This window comes from Paramormyrops kingsleyae, chromosome 1, assembly GCF_048594095.1.
Source record: "Paramormyrops kingsleyae isolate MSU_618 chromosome 1, PKINGS_0.4, whole genome shotgun sequence".
NCBI classification, from domain to species: Eukaryota; Metazoa; Chordata; class Actinopteri; order Osteoglossiformes; family Mormyridae; genus Paramormyrops; species Paramormyrops kingsleyae.
In genome coordinates, this window is record NC_132797.1 from 18,201,707 (window position 1) to 18,218,880 (window position 17,174).

At 42.7% G+C, this 17,174-nt stretch overlaps 23 non-coding genes across 23 annotated transcripts; all 23 read left to right on the plus strand.

Annotated features, from left to right (window-relative positions):
* Window positions 1-609: 609 nt before the first annotated feature.
* Window positions 610-682, plus strand: trnav-aac (transfer RNA valine (anticodon AAC)). The gene has a single exon. It is a non-coding gene; the product is annotated as a tRNA-Val (tRNA).
* Window positions 683-1,540: 858 nt separating this feature from the next.
* On the plus strand, window positions 1,541-1,613 carry trnav-cac (transfer RNA valine (anticodon CAC)). Its single transcript has one exon. It is a non-coding gene; the product is annotated as a tRNA-Val (tRNA).
* A 620-nt stretch (window positions 1,614-2,233) lies between these two features.
* Window positions 2,234-2,306, plus strand: trnav-aac (transfer RNA valine (anticodon AAC)). The gene has a single exon. It is a non-coding gene; the product is annotated as a tRNA-Val (tRNA).
* A 620-nt stretch (window positions 2,307-2,926) lies between these two features.
* On the plus strand, window positions 2,927-2,999 carry trnav-cac (transfer RNA valine (anticodon CAC)). The gene has a single exon. It is a non-coding gene; the product is annotated as a tRNA-Val (tRNA).
* Window positions 3,000-3,620: 621 nt separating this feature from the next.
* On the plus strand, window positions 3,621-3,693 carry trnav-uac (transfer RNA valine (anticodon UAC)). Its single transcript has one exon. It is a non-coding gene; the product is annotated as a tRNA-Val (tRNA).
* A 620-nt stretch (window positions 3,694-4,313) lies between these two features.
* Window positions 4,314-4,386, plus strand: trnav-aac (transfer RNA valine (anticodon AAC)). Its single transcript has one exon. It is a non-coding gene; the product is annotated as a tRNA-Val (tRNA).
* A 621-nt stretch (window positions 4,387-5,007) lies between these two features.
* On the plus strand, window positions 5,008-5,080 carry trnav-uac (transfer RNA valine (anticodon UAC)). Its single transcript has one exon. It is a non-coding gene; the product is annotated as a tRNA-Val (tRNA).
* Window positions 5,081-5,706: 626 nt separating this feature from the next.
* trnav-cac (transfer RNA valine (anticodon CAC)) lies at window positions 5,707-5,779 on the plus strand. Its single transcript has one exon. It is a non-coding gene; the product is annotated as a tRNA-Val (tRNA).
* A 620-nt stretch (window positions 5,780-6,399) lies between these two features.
* On the plus strand, window positions 6,400-6,472 carry trnav-aac (transfer RNA valine (anticodon AAC)). Its single transcript has one exon. It is a non-coding gene; the product is annotated as a tRNA-Val (tRNA).
* Window positions 6,473-7,092: 620 nt separating this feature from the next.
* trnav-aac (transfer RNA valine (anticodon AAC)) lies at window positions 7,093-7,165 on the plus strand. The gene has a single exon. It is a non-coding gene; the product is annotated as a tRNA-Val (tRNA).
* A 626-nt stretch (window positions 7,166-7,791) lies between these two features.
* trnav-aac (transfer RNA valine (anticodon AAC)) lies at window positions 7,792-7,864 on the plus strand. The gene has a single exon. It is a non-coding gene; the product is annotated as a tRNA-Val (tRNA).
* A 620-nt stretch (window positions 7,865-8,484) lies between these two features.
* Window positions 8,485-8,557, plus strand: trnav-aac (transfer RNA valine (anticodon AAC)). Its single transcript has one exon. It is a non-coding gene; the product is annotated as a tRNA-Val (tRNA).
* Window positions 8,558-9,177: 620 nt separating this feature from the next.
* Window positions 9,178-9,250, plus strand: trnav-aac (transfer RNA valine (anticodon AAC)). Its single transcript has one exon. It is a non-coding gene; the product is annotated as a tRNA-Val (tRNA).
* A 626-nt stretch (window positions 9,251-9,876) lies between these two features.
* trnav-aac (transfer RNA valine (anticodon AAC)) lies at window positions 9,877-9,949 on the plus strand. The gene has a single exon. It is a non-coding gene; the product is annotated as a tRNA-Val (tRNA).
* A 1,307-nt stretch (window positions 9,950-11,256) lies between these two features.
* trnav-aac (transfer RNA valine (anticodon AAC)) lies at window positions 11,257-11,329 on the plus strand. Its single transcript has one exon. It is a non-coding gene; the product is annotated as a tRNA-Val (tRNA).
* Window positions 11,330-11,950: 621 nt separating this feature from the next.
* Window positions 11,951-12,023, plus strand: trnav-uac (transfer RNA valine (anticodon UAC)). Its single transcript has one exon. It is a non-coding gene; the product is annotated as a tRNA-Val (tRNA).
* A 626-nt stretch (window positions 12,024-12,649) lies between these two features.
* Window positions 12,650-12,722, plus strand: trnav-cac (transfer RNA valine (anticodon CAC)). The gene has a single exon. It is a non-coding gene; the product is annotated as a tRNA-Val (tRNA).
* A 620-nt stretch (window positions 12,723-13,342) lies between these two features.
* Window positions 13,343-13,415, plus strand: trnav-aac (transfer RNA valine (anticodon AAC)). The gene has a single exon. It is a non-coding gene; the product is annotated as a tRNA-Val (tRNA).
* Window positions 13,416-14,041: 626 nt separating this feature from the next.
* On the plus strand, window positions 14,042-14,114 carry trnav-cac (transfer RNA valine (anticodon CAC)). The gene has a single exon. It is a non-coding gene; the product is annotated as a tRNA-Val (tRNA).
* Window positions 14,115-14,734: 620 nt separating this feature from the next.
* On the plus strand, window positions 14,735-14,807 carry trnav-cac (transfer RNA valine (anticodon CAC)). The gene has a single exon. It is a non-coding gene; the product is annotated as a tRNA-Val (tRNA).
* Window positions 14,808-15,428: 621 nt separating this feature from the next.
* Window positions 15,429-15,501, plus strand: trnav-cac (transfer RNA valine (anticodon CAC)). The gene has a single exon. It is a non-coding gene; the product is annotated as a tRNA-Val (tRNA).
* Window positions 15,502-16,122: 621 nt separating this feature from the next.
* On the plus strand, window positions 16,123-16,195 carry trnav-aac (transfer RNA valine (anticodon AAC)). The gene has a single exon. It is a non-coding gene; the product is annotated as a tRNA-Val (tRNA).
* Window positions 16,196-16,816: 621 nt separating this feature from the next.
* trnav-cac (transfer RNA valine (anticodon CAC)) lies at window positions 16,817-16,889 on the plus strand. Its single transcript has one exon. It is a non-coding gene; the product is annotated as a tRNA-Val (tRNA).
* Window positions 16,890-17,174: the final 285 nt, after the last annotated feature.

Sequence of the window (17,174 nt, forward strand, 5' to 3'; positions counted from 1 at the left end):
TGCTTTTGGCCCAAGCTTCAAATCCAACACACCAGTTAAACCAAGTTGCCCTCGTTCATAAGTCTCACACAATGACAAAAAGCATGGTGTTCCACAAAGTGTCAGCCTTCACTTTCTTAATAGTTCTACATATAGCTCAAAACTCAACCAGCATGTGAGAAATAAAATTAGCCAAAAGAGCATATGCAAGCAAGCGGCCTGATTTTGATGTTCAATCATCAGATGCTTCTTAGCGGGTGTCCGGAGCAGAGGCCTGGCAGAAGTTGAGTGCGAAATCATTGATCCTACTGAAATGAAACGATACCTTGCCAATCCTATCATGGTAGTGAGAAGAGTACTGTGAATTGTTACGTTAGGAACACAGCAGTTGCTTTCTGTTTCTGAATCTTGTGAAGTATGACGAAGTGACTTGATTGGTGTGAAGTCACTTTGCAGGTTCCTGATTAATGTCGTTTGAAGACAGAACTGATACTAGCATGTGGGCATGACGGCATTGCAAAGAGGCCAACTGCTGGTTTTTCACATTTGATTCAATGAGAGGATGAGCCACTGACAATTGGCAGATTACCTAAAATTTCCTTTGCTGAAGGAAGCTGTTGCATATCAGTTGTTTCCATAGTGTAGTGGTTATCACATTCGCCTAACACGCGAAAGGTCCTCGGTTCGAAACCGAGTGGAAACATGTTGGTCTTCTGCTTTTGGCCCAAGCTTCAAATCCAACACACCAGTTAAACCAAGTTGCCCTTGTTCAAAAGTCTCACACAATGACAAAATGCATGGTGTTCCACAAAGTGTCAGCCTTCACTTTCTTAATAGTTCTACATAGGGGCAGTGTGTGGCTTAGTGGGCTAAGCCGTGTGTCTGTAATCACAAGGTCGCCGGTTCAAGCCCAGCCTCAGCACGTCTGTGGGTCCTTGAGCAAGACCCTCAATCCCCAGCTCCCTGGGCGCTGCTACGGGTGGCTGCCCTTCACGGATAGCTTGCTCTACAAGGAGCAAGTTGAGGGAGGCGTAAAAACAATTTCCCCACGGGGATCAATAAAGTATCAATTATTATTATTATTATATAGCTCAAAACTCAACCAGCATGTGAGAAATAAAATTAGCCAAAAGAGCATAAGCAAGCGGCCTGATTTTGATGTTCAATCATCAGATGCTTCTTAGCGGGTGTCCGGAGCAGAGGCCTTGCAGAAGTTGAGTGCGAAATCATTGATCCTACTGAAATGAAACGATACCTTGCCAATCCTATTATGGGAATGAGAAGAGTCCTGTGAATTGTTACGTCAGGAACACAGTAGTTGCTTTTTGTTTCTGAATCTTGTGTAGTATGACGAAGTGACTTGATTGGTGTGAAGTCACTTTGCAGGTTCCTGATTAAATTCATTTGAAGACAGAACTGATACTAGCATGTGGGCATGACGGCATTGCAAAGGAGGCCAACTGCTGGTCTTTCACATTTGATTCAATGAGAGGATGAGCCGCTGACAATTGGCAGATTACGTAAAATTTCCTTTGCTGAAGGAAGCCATTGTATGTCAGTTGTTTCCATAGTGTAGTGGTTATCACGTTCGCCTCACACGCGAAAGGTCCTCGGTTCGAAACCGAGTGGAAACATGTTGGTCTTCTGCTTTTGGCCCAAGCTTCAAATCCAACACACCAGTTAAACCAAGTTGCCCTCGTTCATAAGTCTCACACAATGACAAAATGCATGGTGTTCCACAAAGTGTCAGCCTTCACTTTCTTAAAAGTTCTACATATAGCTCAAAACTCAACCAGCATGTGAGAAATAAAATTAGCCAAAAGAGCATATGCAAGCAAGCGGCCTGATTTTGATGTTCAATCATCAGATGCTTCTTAGCGGGTGTCCGGAGCAGAGGCCTGGCAGAAGTTGAGTGCGAAATCATTGATCCTACTGAAATGAAACGATACCTTGCCAATCCTATCATGGTAGTGAGAAGAGTACTGTGAATTGTTACGTTAGGAACACAGCAGTTGCTTTCTGTTTCTGAATCTTGTGTAGAATGACGAATTGACTTGATTGGTGTGAAGTCACTTTGCAGGTTCCTGATTAATGTCGTTTGAAGACAGAACTGATACTAGCATGTGGGCATGACGGCATTGCAAAGAGGCCAACTGCTGGTTTTTCACATTTGATTCAATGAGAGGATGAGCCACTGACAATTGGCAGATTACCTAAAATTTCCTTTGCTGAAGGAAGCCATTGCATATCAGTTGTTTCCATAGTGTAGTGGTTATCACATTCGCCTAACACGCGAAAGGTCCTCGTTTCGAAACCGAGTGGAAACATGCTGGTCTTCTGCTTTTGGCCCAAGCTTCAAATCCAACACACCAGTTAAACCAAGTTGCCCTTGTTCATAAGTCTCACACAATGACAAAATGCATGGTGTTCCACAAAGTGTCAGCCTTCACTTTCTTAATAGTTCTACATATAGCTCAAAACTCAACCAGCATGTGAGAAATAAAATTAGCCAAAAGAGCATATGCAAGCAAGCGGCCTGATTTTGATGTTCAATCATCAGATGCTTCTTAGCGGGTGTCCGGAGCAGAGGCCTTGCAGAAGTTGAGTGCGAAATCATTGATCCTACTGAAATGAAACGATACCTTGCCAATCCTATCATGGTAGTGAGAAGAGTACTGTGAATTGTTACGTTAGGAACACAGCAGTTGCTTTCTGTTTCTGAATCTTGTGAAGTATGACGAAGTGACTTGATTGGTGTGAAGTCACTTTGCAGGTTCCTGATTAATGTCGTTTGAAGACAGAACTGATACTAGCATGTGGGCATGACGGCATTGCAAAGAGGCCAACTGCTGGTTTTTCACATTTGATTCAATGAGAGGATGAGCCGCTGACAATTGGCAGATTACGTAAAATTTCCTTTGCTGAAGGAAGCCATTGTATGTCAGTTGTTTCGATAGTGTAGTGGTTATCACGTTCGCCTCACACGCGAAAGGTCCTCGGTTCGAAACCGAGTGGAAACATGTTGGTCTTCTGCTTTTGGCCCAAGCTTCAAATCCAACACACCAGTTAAACCAAGTTGCCCTCGTTCATAAGTCTCACACAATGACAAAATGCATGGTGTTCCACAAAGTGTCAGCCTTCACTTTCTTAATAGTTCTACATATAGCTCAAAACTCAACCAGCATGTGAGAAATAAAATTAGCCAAAAGAGCATATGCAAGCAAGCGGCCTGATTTTGATGTTCAATCATCAGATGCTTCTTAGCGGGTGTCCGGAGCAGAGGCCTTGCAGAAGTTGAGTGCGAAGTCATTGATCCTACTGAAATGAAACGATACCTTGCCAATCCTATCATGGTAGTGAGAAGTGTACTGTGAATTGTTACGTTAGGAACACAGCAGTTGCTTTCTGTTTCTGAATCTTGTGTAGTATGACGAAGTGACTTGATTGGTGTGAAGTCACTTTGCAGGTTCCTGATTAAATTCGTTTGAAGACAGAACTGATACTAGCATGTGGGCATGACGGCATTGCAAAGGAGGCCAACTGCTGGTTTTTCACATTTGATTCAATGAGAGGATGAGCCACTGACAATTGGCAGATTACCTAAAATGTCCTTTGCTGAAGGAAGCCACTGCATGTCAGTTGTTTCCATAGTGTAGTGGTTATCACATTCGCTTTACACGCGAAAAATCCTCGGCTCGAATCCGAGTGGAAACATGGTAGTCTTCTACTTTTGGCACAAGCATCAAATCCAACACACCAGTGAAACCAAGTTGCCCTTGTTCATAAGTCTCACACACTGACACAATGCATGACATTACACAAAGTGTCGGTCTTCACTTTCTTAATAGTTCTACATATAGCTCAAAACTCAACCAGCATGTGAGAAATAAAATTAGCCAAAAGAGCATATGCAAGCAAGCGGCCTGATTTTGATGTTAAATCATCAGATGCTTCTTAGCGGGTGTCCGGAGCAGAGGCCTGGCAGAAGTTGAGTGCGAAATCATTGATCCTACTGAAATGAAACGATACCTTGCCAATCCTATCATGGTAGTGAGAAGAGTACTGTGAATTGTTACGTTAGGAACACAGCAGTTGCTTTCTGTTTCTGAATCTTGTGAAGTATGACGAAGTGACTTGATTGGTGTGAAGTCACTTTGCAGGTTCCTGATTAATGTCGTTTGAAGACAGAACTGATACTAGCATGTGGGCATGACGGCATTGCAAAGAGGCCAACTGCTGGTTTTTCACATTTGATTCAATGAGAGGATGAGCCACTGACAATTGGCAGATTACCTAAAATTTCCTTTGCTGAAGGAAGCCATTGCATATCAGTTGTTTCCATAGTGTAGTGGATATCACGTTCGCCTAACACGCGAAAGGTCCTCGTTTCGAAACCGAGTGGAAACATGTTGGTCTTCTGCTTTTGGCCCAAGCTTCAAATCCAACACACCAGTTAAACCAAGTTGCCCTCGTTCATGAGTCTCACACAATGACAATATGCATGGTGTTCCACAAAGTTTCAGCCTTCACTTTCTTAATAGTTCTACATATTGCTCAAAACTCAACCAGCATGTGAGAAATAAAATTAGCCAAAAGAGCATATGCAAGCAAGCGGCCTGATTTTGATGTTCAATCATCAGATGCTTCTTAGCGGGTGTCCGGAGCAGAGGCCTTGCAGAAGTTGAGTGCGAAGTCATTGATCCTACTGAAATGAAACGATACCTTGCCAATCCTATCATGGTAGTGAGAAGAGTACTGTGAATTGTTACGTTAGGAACACAGCAGTTGCTTTCTGTTTCTGAATCTTGTGTAGTATGACGAAGTGACTTGATTGGTGTGAAGTCACTTTGCAGGTTCCTGATTAAATTCGTTTGAAGACAGAACTGATACTAGCATGTGGGCATGACGGCATTGCAAAGGAGGCCAACTGCTGGTTTTTCACATTTGATTCAATGAGAGGATGAGCCACTGACAATTGGCAGATTACCTAAAATGTCCTTTGCTGAAGGAAGCCACTGCATGTCAGTTGTTTCCATAGTGTAGTGGTTATCACAGTCGCTTTACACGCGAAAAGTCCTCGGCTCGAATCCGAGTGGAAACATGGTAGTCTTCTACTTTTGGCACAAGCATCAAAACCAACACACCAGTGAAACCAAGTTGCCCTTGTTCATAAGTCTCACACACTGACACAATGCATGACATTACACAAAGTGTCGGTCTTCACTGTCTTAATAGTTCTACATACTGTATACCTCAAAATTCAACCAGCATGTGAGAAATAAAATTAGCCAAAAGACTAAATGCAAGCAAGGGGCCTGATTTTGATGTTCAATCATCAGATGCTTCTTAGCGGGTGTCCGGAGCAGAGGCCTTGCAGAAGTTGAGTGCGAAATCATTGATCCTACTGAAATGAAACGATACCTTGCCAATCCTATTATGGCAGTGAGAAGAGTCCTGTGAATTGTTACGTCAGGAACACAGTAGTTGCTTTTTGTTTCTGAATCTTGTGTAGTATGACGAAGTGACTTGATTGGTGTGAAGTCACTTTGCATGTTCCTGATTAAATTCGTTTGAAGACAGAACTGATACTAGCATGTGGGCATGACGGCATTGCAAAGGAGGCCAACTGCTGGTCTTTCACATTTGATTCAATGAGAGGATGAGCCGCTGACAATTGGCAGATTACGTAAAATTTCCTTTGCTGAAGGAAGCCATTGTATGTCAGTTGTTTCCATAGTGTAGTGGTTATCACGTTCGCCTCACACGCGAAAGGTCCTCGGTTCGAAACCGAGTGGAAACATGTTGGTCTTCTGCTTTTGGCCCAAGCTTCAAATCCAACACACCAGTTAAACCAAGTTGCCCTCGTTCATAAGTCTCACACAATGACAAAAAGCATGGTGTTCCACAAAGTGTCAGCCTTCACTTTCTTAATAGTTCTACATATAGCTCAAAACTCAACCAGCATGTGAGAAATAAAATTAGCCAAAAGAGCATATGCAAGCAAGCGGCCTGATTTTGATGTTCAATCATCAGATGCTTCTTAGCGGGTGTCCGGAGCAGAGGCCTGGCAGAAGTTGAGTGCGAAATCATTGATCCTACTGAAATGAAACGATACCTTGCCAATCCTATCATGGTAGTGAGAAGAGTACTGTGAATTGTTACGTTAGGAACACAGCAGTTGCTTTCTGTTTCTGAATCTTGTGAAGTATGACGAAGTGACTTGATTGGTGTGAAGTCACTTTGCAGGTTCCTGATTAATGTCGTTTGAAGACAGAACTGATACTAGCATGTGGGCATGACGGCATTGCAAAGAGGCCAACTGCTGGTTTTTCACATTTGATTGAATGAGAGGATGAGGCACTGACAATTGGCAGATTACCTAAAATTTCCATTGCTGAAGGAAGCCGTTGCATATCAGTTGTTTCCATAGTGTATTGGTTATCACATTAGCCTAACACGCGAAAGGTCCTCGGTTCGAAACCGAGTGGAAACATGTTGGTCTTCTGCTTTTGGCCCAAGCTTCAAATCCAACACACCAGTTAAACCAAGTTGCCCTTGTTCATAAGTCTCACACAATGACAAAATGCATGGTGTTCCACAAAGTGTCAGCCTTCACTTTCTTAATAGTTCTACATATAGCTCAAAACTCAACCAGCATGTGAGAAATAAAATTAGCCAAAAGAGCATATGCAAGCAAGCGGCCTGATTTTGATGTTCAATCATCAGATGCTTCTTAGCGGGTGTCCGGAGCAGAGGCCTGGCAGAAGTTGAGTGCGAAATCATTGATCCTACTGAAATGAAACGATACCTTGCCAATCCTATCATGGTAGTGAGAAGAGTACTGTGAATTGTTACGTTAGGAACACAGCAGTTGCTTTCTGTTTCTGAATCTTGTGAAGTATGACGAAGTGACTTGATTGGTGTGAAGTCACTTTGCAGGTTCCTGATTAATGTCGTTTGAAGACAGAACTGATACTAGCATGTGGGCATGACGGCATTGCAAAGAGGCCAACTGCTGGTTTTTCACATTTGATTCAATGAGAGGATGAGCCACTGACAATTGGCAGATTACCTAAAATTTCCTTTGCTGAAGGAAGCCATTGCATATCAGTTGTTTCCATAGTGTAGTGGTTATCACATTCGCCTAACACGCGAAAGGTCCTCGGTTCGAAACCGAGTGGAAACATGTTGGTCTTCTGCTTTTGGCCCAAGCTTCAAATCCAACACACCAGTTAAACCAAGTTGCCCTTGTTCATAAGTCTCACACAATGAGAAAATGCATGGTGTTCCACAAAGTGTCAGCCTTCACTTTCTTAATAGTTCTACATACTGCATACTTCAAAATTCAACCAGCATGTGAGAAATAAAATTAGCCAAAAGACTAAATGCAAGCAAGCGGCCTGATTTTGATGTTCAATCATCAGATGCTTCTTAGCGGGTGTCCGGAGCAGAGGCCTTGCAGAAGTTGAGTGCGAAATCATTGATCCTACTGAAATGAAACGATACCTTGCCAATCCTATTATGGTAGTGAGAAGAGTCCTGTGAATTGTTACGTCAGGAACACAGTAGTTGCTTTTTGTTTCTGAATCTTGTGTAGTATGACGAAGTGACTTGATTGGTGTGAAGTCACTTTGCAGGTTCCTGATTAAATTCATTTGAAGACAGAACTGATACTAGCATGTGGGCATGACGGCATTGCAAAGGAGGCCAACTGCTGGTCTTTCACATTTGATTCAATGAGAGGATGAGCCGCTGACAATTGGCAGATTACCTAAAATTTCCTTTGCTGAAGGAAGCCATTGCATATCAGTTGTTTCCATAGTGTAGTGGTTATCACATTCGCCTAACACGCGAAAGGTCCTCGGTTTGAAACCGAGTGGAAACATGTTGGTCTTCTGCTTTCGGCCCAAGCTTCAAATCCAACACACCAGTTAAACCAAGTTGCCCTTGTTCATAAGTCTCACACAATGACAAAATGCATGGTGTTCCACAAAGTGTCAGCCTTCACTTTCTTAATAGTTCTACATATAGTTCAAAACTCAACCAGCATGTGAGAAATAAAATTAGCCAAAAGGGCATATGCAAGCAAGCGGCCTGATTTTGATGTTCAATCATCAGATGCTTCTTAGCGGGTGTCCGGAGCAGAGGCCTGGCAGAAGTTGAGTGCGAAATCATTGATCCTACTGAAATGAAACGATACCTTGCCAATCCTATCATGGTAGTGAGAAGAGTACTGTGAATTGTTACGTTAGGAACACAGCAGTTGCTTTCTGTTTCTGAATCTTGTGAAGTATGACGAAGTGACTTGATTGGTGTGAAGTCACTTTGCAGGTTCCTGATTAATGTCGTTTGAAGACAGAACTGATACTAGCATGTGGGCATGACGGCATTGCAAAGAGGCCAACTGCTGGTTTTTCACATTTGATTCAATGAGAGGATGAGCCACTGACAATTGGCAGATTACCTAAAATTTCCATTGCTGAAGGAAGCCGCTGCATATCAGTTGTTTCCATAGTGTAGTGGTTATCACATTCGCCTAACACGCGAAAGGTCCTCGGTTCGAAACCGAGTGGAAACATGTTGGTCTTCTGCTTTTGGCCCAAGCTTCAAATCCAACACACCAGTTAAACCAAGTTGCCCTTGTTCATAAGTCTCACACAATGACAAAATGCATGGTGTTCCACAAAGTGTCAGCCTTCACTTTCTTAATAGTTCTACATATAGCTCAAAACTCAACCAGCATGTGAGAAATAAAATTAGCCAAAAGAGCATATGCAAGCAAGCGGCCTGATTTTGATGTTCAATCATCAGATGCTTCTTAGCGGGTGTCCGGAGCAGAGGCCTGGCAGAAGTTGAGTGCGAAATCATTGATCCTACTGAAATGAAACGATACCTTGCCAATCCTATCATGGTAGTGAGAAGAGTACTGTGAATTGTTACGTTAGGAACACAGCAGTTGCTTTCTGTTTCTGAATCTTGTGAAGTATGACGAAGTGACTTGATTGGTGTGAAGTCACTTTGCAGGTTCCTGATTAATGTCGTTTGAAGACAGAACTGATACTAGCATGTGGGCATGACGGCATTGCAAAGAGGCCAACTGCTGGTTTTTCACATTTGATTCAATGAGAGGATGAGCCACTGACAATTGGCAGATTACCTAAAATTTCCTTTGCTGAAGGAAGCCATTGCATATCAGTTGTTTCCATAGTGTAGTGGTTATCACATTCGCCTAACACGCGAAAGGTCCTCGGTTCGAAACCGAGTGGAAACATGTTGGTCTTCTGCTTTTGGCCCAAGCTTCAAATCCAACACACCAGTTAAACCAAGTTGCCCTTGTTCATAAGTCTCACACAATGACAAAATGCATGGTGTTCCACAAAGTGTCAGCCTTCACTTTCTTAATAGTTCTACATACTGCATACTTCAAAATTCAACCAGCATGTGAGAAATAAAATTAGCCAAAAGACTAAATGCAAGCAAGCGGCCTGATTTTGATGTTCAATCATCAGATGCTTCTTAGCGGGTGTCCGGAGCAGAGGCCTTGCAGAAGTTGAGTGCGAAATCATTGATCCTACTGAAATGAAACGATACCTTGCCAATCCTATTATGGTAGTGAGAAGAGTCCTGTGAATTGTTACGTCAGGAACACAGTAGTTGCTTTTTGTTTCTGAATCTTGTGTAGTATGACGAAGTGACTTGATTGGTGTGAAGTCACTTTGCAGGTTCCTGATTAAATTCATTTGAAGACAGAACTGATACTAGCATGTGGGCATGACGGCATTGCAAAGGAGGCCAACTGCTGGTCTTTCACATTTGATTCAATGAGAGGATGAGCCGCTGACAATTGGCAGATTACCTAAAATTTCCTTTGCTGAAGGAAGCCATTGCATATCAGTTGTTTCCATAGTGTAGTGGTTATCACATTCGCCTAACACGCGAAAGGTCCTCGGTTTGAAACCGAGTGGAAACATGTTGGTCTTCTGCTTTCGGCCCAAGCTTCAAATCCAACACACCAGTTAAACCAAATTGCCCTTGTTCATAAGTCTCACACAATGACAAAATGCATGGTGTTCCACAAAGTGTCAGCCTTCACTTTCTTAATAGTTCTACATATAGTTCAAAACTCAACCAGCATGTGAGAAATAAAATTAGCCAAAAGGGCATATGCAAGCAAGCGGCCTGATTTTGATGTTCAATCATCAGATGCTTCTTAGCGGGTGTCCGGAGCAGAGGCCTGGCAGAAGTTGAGTGCGAAATCATTGATCCTACTGAAATGAAACGATACCTTGCCAATCCTATCATGGTAGTGAGAAGAGTACTGTGAATTGTTACGTTAGGAACACAGCAGTTGCTTTCTGTTTCTGAATCTTGTGAAGTATGACGAAGTGACTTGATTGGTGTGAAGTCACTTTGCAGGTTCCTGATTAATGTCGTTTGAAGACAGAACTGATACTAGCATGTGGGCATGACGGCATTGCAAAGAGGCCAACTGCTGGTTTTTCACATTTGATTCAATGAGAGGATGAGCCACTGACAATTGGCAGATTACCTAAAATTTCCTTTGCTGAAGGAAGCCATTGCATATCAGTTGTTTCCATAGTGTAGTGGTTATCACATTCGCCTAACACGCGAAAGGTCCTCGGTTGGAAACTTGTTGGTCTTCTGCTTTTGGCCCAAGCTTCAAATCCAACACACCAGTTAAACCAAGTTGCCCTTGTTCATAAGTCTCACACAATGACAAAATGCATGGTGTTCCACAAAGTGTCAGCCTTCACTTTCTTAATAGTTCTACATACTGCATACTTCAAAATTCAACCAGCATGTGAGAAATAAAATTAGCCAAAAGACTAAATGCAAGCAAGCGGCCTGATCTTGATGTTCAATCATCAGATGCTTCTTAGCGGGTGTCCGGAGCAGAGGCCTGGCAGAAGTTGAGTGCGAAATCATTGATCCTACTGAAATGAAACGATACCTTGCCAATCCTATCATGGTAGTGAGAAGAGTACTGTGAATTGTTACATTAGGAACACAGCAGTTGCTTTCTGTTTCTGAATCTTGTGAAGTATGACGAAGTGACTTGATTGGTGTGAAGTCACTTTGCAGGTTCCTGATTAGTGTCGTTTGAAGACAGAACTGATACTAGCATGTGGGCATGACGGCATTGCAAAGAGGCCAACTGCTGGTTTTTCACATTTGATTCAATGAGAGGATGAGCCACTGACAATTGGCAGATTACCTAAAATTTCCTTTGCTGAAGGAAGCCATTGCATATCAGTTGTTTCCATAGTGTAGTGGTTATCACATTCGCCTAACACGTGAAAGGTCCTCGGTTCGAAACCGAGTGGAAACATGTTGGTCTTCTGCTTTTGGCCCAAGCTTCAAATCCAACACACCAGTTAAACCAAGTTGCCCTTGTTCATAAGTCTCACACAATGACAAAATGCATGGTGTTCCACAAAGTGTCAGCCTTCACTTTCTTAATAGTTCTACATATAGCTCAAAACTCAACCAGCATGTGAGAAATAAAATTAGCCAAAAGAGCATATGGAAGCAAGCGGCCTGATTTTGATGTTCAATCATCAGATGCTTCTTAGCGGGTGTCCGGAGCAGAGGCCTTGCAGAAGTTGAATGCGAAATCATTGATCCTACTGAAATGAAACGATACCTTGCCAATCCTATTATGGTAGTGAGAAGAGTCCTGTGAATTGTTACGTCAGGAACACAGTAGTTGCTTTTTGTTTCTGAATCTTGTGTAGTATGACGAAGTGACTTGATTGGTGTGAAGTCACTTTGCAGGTTCCTGATTAAATTCATTTGAAGACAGAACTGATACTAGCATGTGGGCATGACGGCATTGCAAAGGAGGCCAACTGCTGGTCTTTCACATTTGATTCAATGAGAGGATGAGCCGCTGACAATTGGCAGATTACGTAAAATTTCCTTTGCTGAAGGAAGCCGCTGCATGTCAGTTGTTTCCATAGTGTAGTGGTTATCACATTCACTTTACACGCGAAAAGTCCTCGGCTCGAATCCGAGTGGAAACATGGTAGTCTTCTACTTTTGGCACAAGCATCAAATCCAACACACCAGTGAAACCAAGTTGCCCTTGTTCATAAGTCTCACACACTGACACAATGCATGACATTACACAAAGTGTCGGTCTTCACTGTCTTAATAGTTCTACATACTGTATACCTCAAAATTCAACCAGCATGTGAGAAATAAAATTAGCCAAAAGACTAAATGCAAGCAAGGGGCCTGATTTTGATGTTCAATCATCAGATGCTTCTTAGCGGGTGTCCAGAGCAGAGGCCTTGCAGAAGTTGAGTGCGAAATCATTGATCCTACTGAAATGAAACGATACCTTGCCAATCCTATTATGGTAGTGAGAAGAGTCCTGTGAATTGTTACGTCAGGAACACAGTAGTTGCTTTTTGTTTCTGAATCTTGTGTAGTATGACGAAGTGACTTGATTGGTGTGAAGTCACTTTGCAGGTTCCTGATTAAATTCGTTTGAAGACAGAACTGATACTAGCATGTGGGCATGACGGCATTGCAAAGGAGGCCAACTGCTGGTCTTTCACATTTGATTCAATGAGAGGATGAGCCGCTGACAATTGGCAGATTACGTAAAATTTCCTTTGCTGAAGGAAGCCATTGTATGTCAGTTGTTTCCATAGTGTAGTGGTTATCACGTTCGCCTCACACGCGAAAGGTCCTCGGTTCGAAACCAAGTGGAAACATGTTGGTCTTCTGCTTTTGGCCCAAGCTTCAAATCCAACACACCAGTTAAACCAAGTTGCCCTCGTTCATAAGTCTCACACAATGACAAAATGCATGGTGTTCCACAAAGTGTCAGACTTCACTTTCTTAATAGTTCTACATATAGCTCAAAACTCAACCAGCATGTGAGAAATAAAATTAGCCAAAAGAGCATATGCAAGCAAGCGGCCTGATTTTGATGTTCAATCATCAGATGCTTCTTAGCGGGTGTCCGGAGCAGAGGCCTGGCAGAAGTTGAGTGCGAAATCATTGATCCTACTGAAATGAAACGATACCTTGCCAATCCTATCATGGTAGTGAGAAGAGTACTGTGAATTGTTACGTTAGGAACACAGCAGTTGCTTTCTGTTTCTGAATCTTGTTAAGTATGACGAAGTGACTTGATTGGTGTGAAGTCACTTTGCAGGTTCCTGATTAATGTCGTTTGAAGACAGAACTGATACTAGCATGTGGGCATGACGGCATTGCAAAGAGGCCAACTGCTGGTTTTTCACATTTGATTCAATGAGAGGATGAGCCACTGACAATTGGCAGATTACCTAAAATTTCCTTTGCTGAAGGAAGCCATTGCATATCAGTTGTTTCCATAGTGTAGTGGTTATCACATTCGCCTAACACGCGAAAGGTCCTCGGTTCGAAACCGAGTGGAAACATGTTGGTCTTCTGCTTTTGGCCCAAGCTTCAAATCCAACACACCAGTTAAACCAAGTTGCCCTCGTTCATAAGTCTCACACAATGACAAAATGCATGGTGTTCCACAAAGTGTCAGCCTTCACTTTCTTAATAGTTCTACATACCGCATACTTCAAAATTCAACCAGCATGTGAGAAATAAAATTAGCCAAAAGACTAAATGCAAGCAAGCGGCCTGATTTTGATGTTCAATCATCAGATGCTTCTTAGCGGGTGTCCGGAGCAGAGGCCTTGCAGAAGTTGAGTGCGAAATCATTGATCCTACTGAAATGAAACGATACCTTGCCAATCCTATTATGGTAGTGAGAAGAGTCCTGTGAATTGTTACGTCAGGAACACAGTAGTTGCTTTTTGATTCTGAATCTTGTGTAGTATGACGAAGTGACTTGATTGGTGTGAAGTCACTTTGCAGGTTCCTGATTAAATTCGTTTGAAGACAGAACTGATACTAGCATGTGGGCATGACGGCATTGCAAAGGAGGCCAACTGCTGGTCTTTCACATTTGATTCAATGAGAGGATGAGCCGCTGACAATTGGCAGATTACGTAAAATTTCCATTGCTGAAGGAAGCCATTATACATCAGATGTTTCCATAGTGTAGTGGTTATCACGTTCGCCTCACACGCGAAAGGTCCTCGGTTCGAAACCGAGTGGAAACATGTTGGTCTTCTGCTTTTGGCCCAAGCTTCAAATCCAACACACCAGTTAAACCAAGTTGCCCTTGTTCATAAGTCTCACACAATGACAAAATGCATGGTGTTCCACAAAGTGTCAGCCTTCACTTTCTTAATAGTTCTACATATAGCTCAAAACTCAACCAGCATGTGAGAAATAAAATTAGCCAAAAGAGCATATGCAAGCAAGCGGCCTGATTTTGATGTTCAATCATCAGATGCTTCTTAGCGGGTGTCCGGAGCAGAGGCCTTGCAGAAGTTGAGTGCGAAATCATTGATCCTACTGAAATGAAACGATACCTTGCCAATCCTATTATGGTAGTGAGAAGAGTCCTGTGAATTGTTACGTCAGGAACACAGTAGTTGCTTTTTGTTTCTGAATCTTGTGTAGTATGACGAAGTGACTTGATTGGTGTGAAGTCACTTTGCAGGTTCCTGATTAAATTCATTTGAAGACAGAACTGATACTAGCATGTGGGCATGACGGCATTGCAAAGAGGCCAAATGCTGGTCTTTCACATTTGATTCAATGAGAGGATGAGCCACTGACAATTGGCAGATTACCTAAAATTTCCTTTGCTGAAGGAAGCCATTGTATGTCAGTTGTTTCCATAGTGTAGTGGTTATCACGTTCGCCTCACACGCGAAAGGTCCTCGGTTCGAAACCGAGTGGAAACATGTTGGTCTTCTGCTTTTGGCCCAAGCTTCAAATCCAACACACCAGTTAAACCAAGTTGCCCTCGTTCATAAGTCTCACACAATGACAAAATGCATGGTGTTCCACAAAGTGTCAGCCTTCACTTTCTTAATAGTTCTACATATAGCTCAAAACTCAACCAGCATGTGAGAAATAAAATTAGCCAAAAGACTAAATGCAAGCAAGGGGCCTGATTTTGATGTTCAATCATCAGATGCTTCTTAGCGGGTGTCCAGAGCAGAGGCCTTGCAGAAGTTGAGTGTGAAATCATTGATCCTACTGAAATGAAACGATACCTTGCCAATCCTATTATGGTAGTGAGAAGAGTCCTGTGAATTGTTACGTCAGGAACACAGTAGTTGCTTTTTGTTTCTGAATCTTGTGTAGCATGACGAAGTGACTTGATTGGTGTGAAGTCACTTTGCAGGTTCCTGATTAAATTCGTTTGAAGACAGAACTGATACTAGCATGTGGGCATGACGGCATTGCAAAGGAGGCCAACTGCTGGTCTTTCACATTTGATTCAATGAGAGGATGAGCCGCTGACAATTGGCAGATTACGTAAAATTTCCTTTGCTGAAGGAAGCCATTGTATGTCAGTTGTTTCCATAGTGTAGTGGTTATCACGTTCGCCTCACACGCGAAAGGTCCTCGGTTCGAAACCGAGTGGAAACATGTTGGTCTTCTGCTTTTGGCCCAAGCTTCAAATCCAACACACCAGTTAAACCAAGTTGCCCTCGTTCATAAGTCTCACACAATGACAAAATGCATGGTGTTCCACAAAGTGTCAGCCTTCACTTTCTTAATAGTTCTACATATAGCTCAAAACTCAACCAGCATGTGAGAAATAAAATTAGCCAAAAGACTAAATGCAAGCAAGGGGCCTGATTTTGATGTTCAATCATCAGATGCTTCTTAGCGGGTGTCCGGAGCAGAGGCCTTGCAGAAGTTGAGTGCGAAATCATTGATCCTACTGAAATGAAACGATACCTTGCCAATCCTATTATGGCAGTGAGAAGAGTCCTGTGAATTGTTACGTCAGGAACACAGTAGTTGCTTTTTGTTTCTGAATCTTGTGTAGTATGACGAAGTGACTTGATTGGTGTGAAGTCACTTTGCATGTTCCTGATTAAATTCGTTTGAAGACAGAACTGATACTAGCATGTGGGCATGACGGCATTGCAAAGGAGGCCAACTGCTGGTCTTTCACATTTGATTCAATGAGAGGATGAGCCGCTGACAATTGGCAGATTACGTAAAATTTCCTTTGCTGAAGGAAGCCATTGTATGTCAGTTGTTTCCATAGTGTAGTGGTTATCACGTTCGCCTAACACGCGAAAGGTCCTCGTTTCGAAACCGAGTGGAAACATGTTGGTCTTCTGCTTTTGGCCCAAGCTTCAAATCCAACACACCAGTTAAACCAAGTTGCCCTCGTTCATAAGTCTCACACAATGACAAAATGCATGGTGTTCCACAAAGTGTCAGCCTTCACTTTCTTAATAGTTCTACATATAGCTCAAAACTCAACCAGCATGTGAGAAATAAAATTAGCCAAAAGACTAAATGCAAGCAAGGGGCCTGATTTTGATGTTCAATCATCAGATGCTTCTTAGCGGGTGTCCGGAGCAGAGGCCTTGCAGAAGTTGAGTGCGAAATCATTGATCCTACTGAAATGAAACGATACCTTGCCAATCCTATTATGGCAGTGAGAAGAGTCCTGTGAATTGTTACGTCAGGAACACAGTAGTTGCTTTTTGTTTCTGAATCTTGTGTAGTATGACGAAGTGACTTGATTGGTGTGAAGTCACTTTGCATGTTCCTGATTAAATTCGTTTGAAGACAGAACTGATACTAGCATGTGGGCATGACGGCATTGCAAAGGAGGCCAACTGCTGGTCTTTCACATTTGATTCAATGAGAGGATGAGCCGCTGACAATTGGCAGATTACGTAAAATTTCCTTTGCTGAAGGAAGCCATTGTATTTCAGTTGTTTCCATAGTGTAGTGGTTATCACGTTCGCCTCACACGCGAAAGGTCCTCGGTTCGAAACCGAGTGGAAACATGTTGGTCTTCTGCTTTTGGCCCAAGCTTCAAATCCAACACACCAGTTAAACCAAGTTGCCCTCGTTCATAAGTCTCACACAATGACAAAAAGCATGGTGTTCCACAAAGTGTCAGCCTTCACTTTCTTAATAGTTCTACATATAGCTCAAAACTCAACCAGCATGTGAGAAATAAAATTAGCCAAAAGAGCATATGCAAGCAAGCGGCCTGATTTTGATGTTCAATCATCAGATGCTTCTTAGCGGGTGTCCGGAGCAGAGGCCTGGCAGAAGTTGAGTGCGAA